This window comes from Cynara cardunculus (assembly GCF_001531365.2).
Source record: "Cynara cardunculus var. scolymus isolate 2C chromosome LG 8, CcrdV1, whole genome shotgun sequence".
Lineage (NCBI taxonomy): Eukaryota > Viridiplantae > Streptophyta > Magnoliopsida > Asterales > Asteraceae > Cynara > Cynara cardunculus.
Window position 1 is genome coordinate 17,786,796 of NC_037535.1, and position 8,471 is coordinate 17,795,266.

Genomic DNA, 8,471 nt, shown 5'->3' on the forward strand with positions numbered 1-8,471 from the left:
TCCTCCTTTCTCAATCCATCTTCTCCGGCTACCCCTTCATTGTTGCAGCCACCATCTCCTTATCTCCCTTCTCCCTTTCACCTTCCGCAACACACGCACGCACCCCAATGGTCACTTACAAGGATCTTCAACCTCTTATTCAATGCATCGTCAATGATGATCGTTCTCCCATTTATATAAAAACTCTGGTACCTGGTTTGATTGATTTTCCATGTGATGATGAATGATGGTGTGGTGGTTGTTGTGCGTGAGAAGGGGGAAAGAAAGGAAGAGAAGCATATGGAGGACGGCTGTTTCATAATAAAGTAGAAAAGTAGGGTTTTAAAATTATAAACATTACCAATTTACCCTTTATGTTATTTTAGGATATAACATTAATTATTTAAATGATTGGCTCATATTGGTTCTTACAGTTACCACAAACAACTCAGTTCTCATTTGATTAAGCCCCTTATAGTGTATATATATATATATATATATATATAATATCATAATTAAATCCTTACAAATTTAATTAAAAAAGAAAAAATAAACCAGTGGGTCCCATCTTCCTCCCCATGATGCGTACAATGGCCATTAACCTCTTTCCCATTAACCTCCCATGACACTCCTTTCACAATGCATGATGCATGTCATGGTTCCCATTAACCTCCCCATGACACTCCATTGGAGATGCTCTAACTATCTTAAGATTTAGGGCAGCAGATGAGATCAATCGCTTGAATAAGCGAGTGTGATTTAGTTATGCAAGATGGTTAGGTCGATTGAGAGAAATAGAGAGCAAACGATCATGTGAGCATCGATTAAGGCCCAACAATTGAAAAAATAAATTGTCGTTTCTTTAGCCCAAAGAGCAACCTACTAGAGCTAATAGCATTTGGGCCTGTGATGCCCTTTGGTTCTTTAATGCCCATGGTTGTTGCCATGACAGCAATGGGCTTAGGCCACCATGTCATCATCAGAGGCTCTGAAGTTGGCACTTAATCTTCTTCTGAACTTGCCTTTGCACTCAGAAGCTCTAAAGACTTCTAAGTTGATAATTCATTCAGAGGCTTTTGGAAAACTGTACTTGGGAAATTTCTTGGTAGGAATTTCTTTCAATACCTTTACAAAGAAAAATGTGATTGAACAATGTCCCCCATATTATAGTTGTTTGCTATTGTAAAACTTGTAATTAATAAGCCATAACCGACCTCAAATATTTATGCCAAATAGAAAGCACGATAATTAAACAAGAATTTTCATGTTTATGGCATTACACACCCATGTTGTTGTATATAGGGGAAGGACCATGCCAAATTTCTGAAAACTTTATGTTGCATTTTTCCAACTTAATTCGAACATATTGAGTTTTCGTGGACGCTGAGGACTTCCGTAACGACCATGTTGTAGACGTCTAGCTACACTTGGTTGAATGTTGGTATCACATTTTTTCAACAAATGTAGACATTATCAAAGAGAATTGGGGGGTCTATATTATTTAACCAATTAGATTAATATATTACATGTATCAAATTGAAGCAAACGCTATTTAACATTTTGTTTTAGCCATTAGATTTCCTCATATTCGATCTAAACATTTTTTCAATAGTCTTCAAGTTGTATTTATGATTCATATTCATTGAAACTTGTTAAGTTTGTTAAAACATATTCCTTTTTGTTTACCTAATAAAACCAAAATTTCAGATATATATGTTGCTATTTTATTAACATTTCTATTATCGTCTTCTTTCAGTTTTAATAAAAAAATTAGAATTATTAAATTCTCTAACTTTGTTATAGAATTTGCTATAAATTCCGTCGGAAAAGTGTTAAAAATACTTTTTTTTTGTTTTCTTTTAAAAATAGTTTATGAAAGGTAATGATATGACTTTAGTAAATATATTTTATATGATAAAGTTGAATTAAGAACTTTAAAATAATATAATGAACAATTTATTAATTGGTTTAGTTTGTTATAATTAAAATTGAATCTACGATAACCTTTTTATATTAACTAAACTTGATTATATGCCTACTATATCCTACTTGATGTTCAGAGCTTACCTTTATCCTTAAGGAGATGAAATGTTGTTTTAATGAAGCAGTTTAATATTGGCAAGTGAACATGACAACTAGACCCAATCGCATCCGATAATATGATGATACATTTAATTTGTAACTTTGTAAGGTAAGTAGAATTTAATCTTCGACAAGGCACAAACATGTTTCCTAAGCTGAAAAGATGCCCTTGTCGGGATCTCCCAATAATGTGGCAACATTTCTGGACCATGAGAACACAACCTTCAATTAATAATAAAAGGGAAAGTACATTGTGATATTTCTATGCTTTTTTTTATGGATGAGAAGTGCTATAAGTATTAGACCAAAGCAAAAATGGTAATCCATAACAACTCTTAAATTAACTTACTGCAATCTCTCTTACAGAATGAGAAAAATAAGATGTTGACAGATACGCCCCCATCAAGGCCTACTAGAGTTCACACATTTCACAAGGCTTTTCATTGTCTTATAGGCCGGTATAGTTGTAGCAAATGGAATGCTTAATCAGAGTTATGAAATTCTAAATAACCCTAAACAAACAATACCCTCTTTGATGGAAGTCAGAGCACAATCGTTTGTTGTTAGGTTCCTTCGAGATTATATTGCTATTGCCACTTTAATGTGAGTCATGGTCTTATATATAGCATCCATCACCTTAAAAATCCTGAGAGTGTGTTCCACACATATGTTATGACCAATCGACAACAAAACAGAAAATAACAACAAAACTTATCAACAAAATACTTGAAATTTACGAATCGTGTACCTTATTCGATGTTGAACGTAGAATTGAACAAAGATAAAAGAATAGGGGCTTGCGAAATGCAGTGTCCTAAGACGAAGTTTCGTCCCTAATCATGCTTGGTACGGACGTCGTCTAGAGGATACAACTATCCGGTTGATTTGATGCACGTCAATTCAACCCCATCGAATCGAAGCGTGTTCTTGAGAGGGAAGATGAAACGACATAGGGAAAAAACGTATGAAAATGAATCTGGTTTTTCATTTGGTGGGAAATGACATTTATATACAGTTTTGGCAGTTAAACAAAAATTTTCCGCAAACAGTGCCCGACGCGAGTATTTGCGCGGCTTTGGTCGCACCAGACTCTGTGATTAGTCGAAACAATGCAAGGCACGGGTTATCCCATGAGTAGAACCGCACAAGCGGTCACGTAAAACACTGTTTGATCACAAATAAAAAAGATGGCTCGCGAGTGACTTGACCCGCGTCGAAGGTCGCGGCGTACTCTGTCATGATCAAGAGACCCCAAGAGCCCCAAGGCCATATCTTTGACCATATATATATATATATATATATATATATATATATTCAATTTTTTTGCCTAAATAAAACTATGACAACATGCCCTACATAGGTAAATAGTTAGGTTTTTGAGCTTTTGTTATAATTTGTGGACTACGTTTACCAAATACCTCCATAATGGTTTTGGGCTCTTGAGGTGTTTGGTGTTTGTTATTGATTTTATGTGGTTTGTCTATTCCAACACCGAATGAAGGTGCGTAAGCATAAGCATATATCTATTGGCTTACAGTTTATTAGAAGACGGTGGCACGAGGTTTACCCTTGAAAGAACCATAAAGAAGATCCCTTTGAAAGGTTACATGAAAATTCACGATCCCCAGTTTAATTTTATAGGAAGATCAATGTTCTTAATAAGTGTTTACATTTCATTAGCATGGTTATCTTTTATTAAGATTTTATTTTCGCATAGAAAATCAGGTCATGATCCAAGAACATATATCTCCCTTAATCTTTATATATATAAAAGAAAACCTTGGGGTATTGAAGTGACACTATGAGAATTGAGTATTCTCATATGGTGAATTATGGTTGAGTTTTAGTTGTCCTACATTGATAAAGAGTTGAAAGATTTGAACATATTGAAGCGTATAAGAAAGGTGGATTGGATGTCTTTGTGTCAAATCATGGGGTTTGTCTCATAAGGTTGTCTTATTCTGGATGACCGTCTTTGAAATCTATATCATGGTTGGAATCAAAACCAATTAAATGGTAAAAATTATAGTGCAAATATAAGAGTGAAACCAAGGATGATGACTTCGCAACATGAGGTTTGAGTGTTCCTTAAATCTGAAATAAGGTTGACTTTCATCATCTCATATTGGTAGCCAGATGATAGTGTGGAAGAAGATAATGGATGTATAAATGTGTGATAGAGTTTTGAAATCTATAGCCATGGTTGAAATTACAACCAACCAATTGGTAAAAGATTTGTGCAAAACGAATGCAAATGATACATTTTTTTTTCTTAACAAAATTATGATTATTGCAGTACTTATAATAACAAATGTAGTTTAAGTATCTATTATATCACTTATATATAGAATAAAAGTGTTGGCTTAATGATGTGCTTTCCTCTGATGTTAGTATTCTCCAAGTCATGCTTTATGGTGTTGGATGAGGCATTATAAATATAAACACGATCATACACATCGCATTTTCGCTCGAGTCGAGGATTTTACATTTTTTTCTTAAATTGAGTTTTGATCACCGTGCAAATCAAGAGGTATTAATGTAAAATCATGAGAATTGAGGTGTTGGGGAATCGTGGTTGAGTTTGAGTGTCCTACATTGGTGAGAGATCGAAAGATTGGTAAGAAGGATGAGATTCATTGTGTTAACTTATAAGGCTTGATCATAAGGTTATCTTACTTAGATGACCCTATTTTTATATCATTTCTTTTATATCAATTAACTTTAAAATAACAATGAAAGGTAATGATATGACTTTAGTATATATTTTATATGATAAAGTTGAATTAAAAACTTTAAAGTAATATAATGAACAATTTATTGATTGTTTTAGTTTGTTATAATTAAAATTGAATCTATGATAACATTTTTATATTAACTATACTAGATTATATGCTTATAAGTAAAATAAAATAAAATAAACCTATGCGTAAGGAAGTTACATGTTAAGGTATTGCCGCAAATTCATGAAAATGTGATATATTAGAAGACGAAGGTAAGTATGTGAAAGAAGGAAAAAATGAATTTGAAATCGATCATCAACCAATGTCAATATCAATATGATATACTAAAGGAGGAACCAAACAAATAATACAAAATATATAATCATGGTTGAAATCAAAATCAACCAAATAATACAAAATAAGGAAGTGAATATTTAAAAATGAGTTAGATATCTTATAATACTAGGAGAGTTTATGCAATGTTTAGATTGTCTTTTTTTTTTGTCAACCATCTTTTATAAAAAAAATTATATATCAAAAACTAATATAAAAAATTGCATAAAGTTGACGATAAATCAAAACCATATAATTGATCGAAGTTATAGTTATAAACATAATAGTTATATATCTATAATCTATATTTTCATATCTTTATTTTTATCTATATAAAAGCAAACCATGGATAATCAGGTTACAACTTCTAAACATTATAAATCAATTTTTTTCTCACATTATAAATCAATTTTTTTCTCATATTATTGTTTGCATCCCACATTGGATTAAAGAAGAAAGAGGCATGTGAGAGGCGGATACAAAAAGAAAAGGGCCACAAAATTTCTCAATATTGTTTGCATCCCACATAGGATGATGGACTGAAAGTGGCAAGAATGAGATTACTACAAAAAGAAATGACTAAAAGTGGAAAAAACATATTTTTCTCGGATGTCGACATTTTGCTTAAAATCAAAATGTAGTATATGTTTTAGTTTAACATATCTATCCCGAATCTTAGATTTTTTTAGATCAAGTATATTATATGTTCTTAGTTTGATATCTAATATATGGGTTTTCAACTTGCTTGGTATTTTATTTTTTATATGAAAATGTCCGGTATACTACTTGGTGATGTAGTTATTTATCTGTCGTCTTTGTGTTACTATTATCAAGGTTTGACACACCCTTCTAATTACAATTCAAATATTATAGAATGTTACAATAAAGTATAGTATTTGTTTTTATCAGTTTAATATCTGATATGTGGGTCATCGACCCCACTTGATATTAATTTTATTTTTTTATGAGAAAAAATCCATTATCTTAGCTTAGTGATGTGGTTCTTCATGTATCGCCTTGAACTTTCACTATTGTTGCTACAACTTACGCACTCCTCTAATTTTCATTTGAAATATTATAGAACGTTTCATTTTCATAACTTCAAATGAGATTTCAATTAAATTTGTTACAAAACTAACATCGTGATTTTGTCACCTTATATAAGATTTCAGTTAGAACTATGACTTCTAATTAAACAAACTACTAACATTAGTCAAACATTTGTAGAGTACTTTGTAACACCGTTCTCGAGCATAGTTAGATAACTTAAATTAGCACATGGTTCTAAGATTGTTGTCAACTTCTCTTAAAAACTTTTAATGTAAATAAGTAGTTGCCACACGCATTTGCCTAATTTTTTTTAAAAGTGGACTTCAAATTTTAGTCTATAACATTCCTTTTTGAAGATGGTATTATCACTATCGTGCAACACGCGGTTGGAACACTAGTTTTATATAGAAGTCATTCCTTTGCTAAATGGTTTGTCGCACTGAATCTTCAAGTAGATCGTTACAAAAGTTGAATTAGGTCTTGGTGAGGCATACATAAATGGAGACTTCTCCTTTGTTGATAAAACGAAAGGCCTTTGTTAATATTTATGTAAGTTACATAAAATTACTCATTCTGTCTTATAAATAATATTAAAAATGTGTTAAATGATGTTAATAAAATATTTAATTTAATTATCAATTGTATATTTAAAAAAATTATGAATTAATTAGAATATGTGAGGTTGACACTTTAGTGATTATTTACCACCAAGGAAGCTCGAAAGATCAATGTGCATGTATGAACTGATGAACAAGACAGAACTACAGAATTCTAACGCATGTTGAGGACCTCAAAATGTGTCAAAGAGCCAACGATTGTTTCAAAAATCAGTTAAATTTTTCACAACGTAGGAAGATTTACATTAAAATGACCAATTTGCAAGCAAAGAGAAAAAGACTCTGAGAAGATGGTTTTAGAACCGAAAAAACAACATATTATACTTATATTCTTATTACATAAAGGAAATTCGACCCCAAATCAATAGAGATCACAAGAAACAACTGCTTCATTTATCTTCTCACCGTTCTTGCTTGAATTCTTCTTTCTTTTTTCTTGGACCCATCGTTCCGACCCAGTCCCTTCTCCTCTTCATTCTTGGACCAAGTTGTGCATCCTATAAGTCTTCACAAGTGGCCATCCCAACACCTATTATATACATCATTTGAACAAACTCAACTCTGTTTTAGGGGTCAAAAGGTCGAGGATATAGTTCAAAGTTGTATATTGCTTAGTACCTCCATGGAACATCTCCTACAAACATCCAATCTCCTTTATCTTCATAAGTTAGCACAAACTCAGAAGATCCATCCAAAAGCCGAGAATGTTGTAGCTTTTCTCTACCTGAATCAAGTGAACACAGAGTTCAGATACAATTGAAGATCTGGTTTCATGTTTTTTTAACCCCCATAGGCTTACAGATCAATGATGCTTTTAAGAATATAGTTTCAAGCAACAAAATAAAGCAAGAGTGATGATAGAATCAAGAGATGAATAGAATCAAAAGTACAACTTCCCGTTTGAGAAGTGATGAAATTAACATCTGAAGTCGAACCAAAAACAAAAAACATATTGCAAACAATAATAATTCTAAAAAATAAGAAGCAATTGAGACAAACAAATGCATAAAAATGATCAACACGCCTTTGGAAGCTATGTACTTTACACCTCCATATTATTCACAGTAACATGAGCAAAACCAAAGAGCCTAATTGAAAAACGAACAAAAATATGATCCTAACTGAAGCTAATAAGTTCATAAAGAATATATGAATCAGTCATATGCTATGTTCTTTACCTCTTTACATCTCTAAATTATTCAAATCCGAAAAGTAATCTTCTTCCCCGAAATCAGATCATCCATAAGACTAATCTGCTTGACAATGCTTTCTTAGGCATGAGCTCCTTCAGAATTTGATTATGGCCCTTTAGAAAACAAAACAATCTGGATATAACAAATTAGTATGATCAAGATCAAGATAAAACAACACTTCAATAAGAGCATTAACCCTGCTAATCTTTGAACTTGACCATCCAACCATGATATACTCACGAGAAGTAACCCCTTCCAACTTTCATTGCTCTTTATTGACCTTTTGAACTTGGCTACAAGAATCCATGGGTTAACCGCAAGGGTGGTGCCTGATTGGTTTGAGCTTGGCTCCAAAGGTCAAAAGTACCTGGAGGTCCCAGGTTTAAATCTAAAGAGGAATAAAAATCCCCTTGTGGCCACGAAGGTTCAAGGTAAAAATAAAAAAAACTATAGAATTGTAGAAGTGAAGATTAGAGTAACAAAAAAAAAATGACGAT

At 32.3% G+C, this 8,471-nt stretch overlaps 1 non-coding gene across 1 annotated transcript; it reads left to right on the forward strand.

Annotated features, from left to right (window-relative positions):
* The first annotated feature begins 5,978 nt into the window (after positions 1 to 5,978).
* On the forward strand, positions 5,979 to 6,171 carry LOC112517517. The gene has a single exon (XR_003069711.1). It is a non-coding gene; the product is annotated as a U2 spliceosomal RNA (small nuclear RNA).
* Positions 6,172 to 8,471: the final 2,300 nt, after the last annotated feature.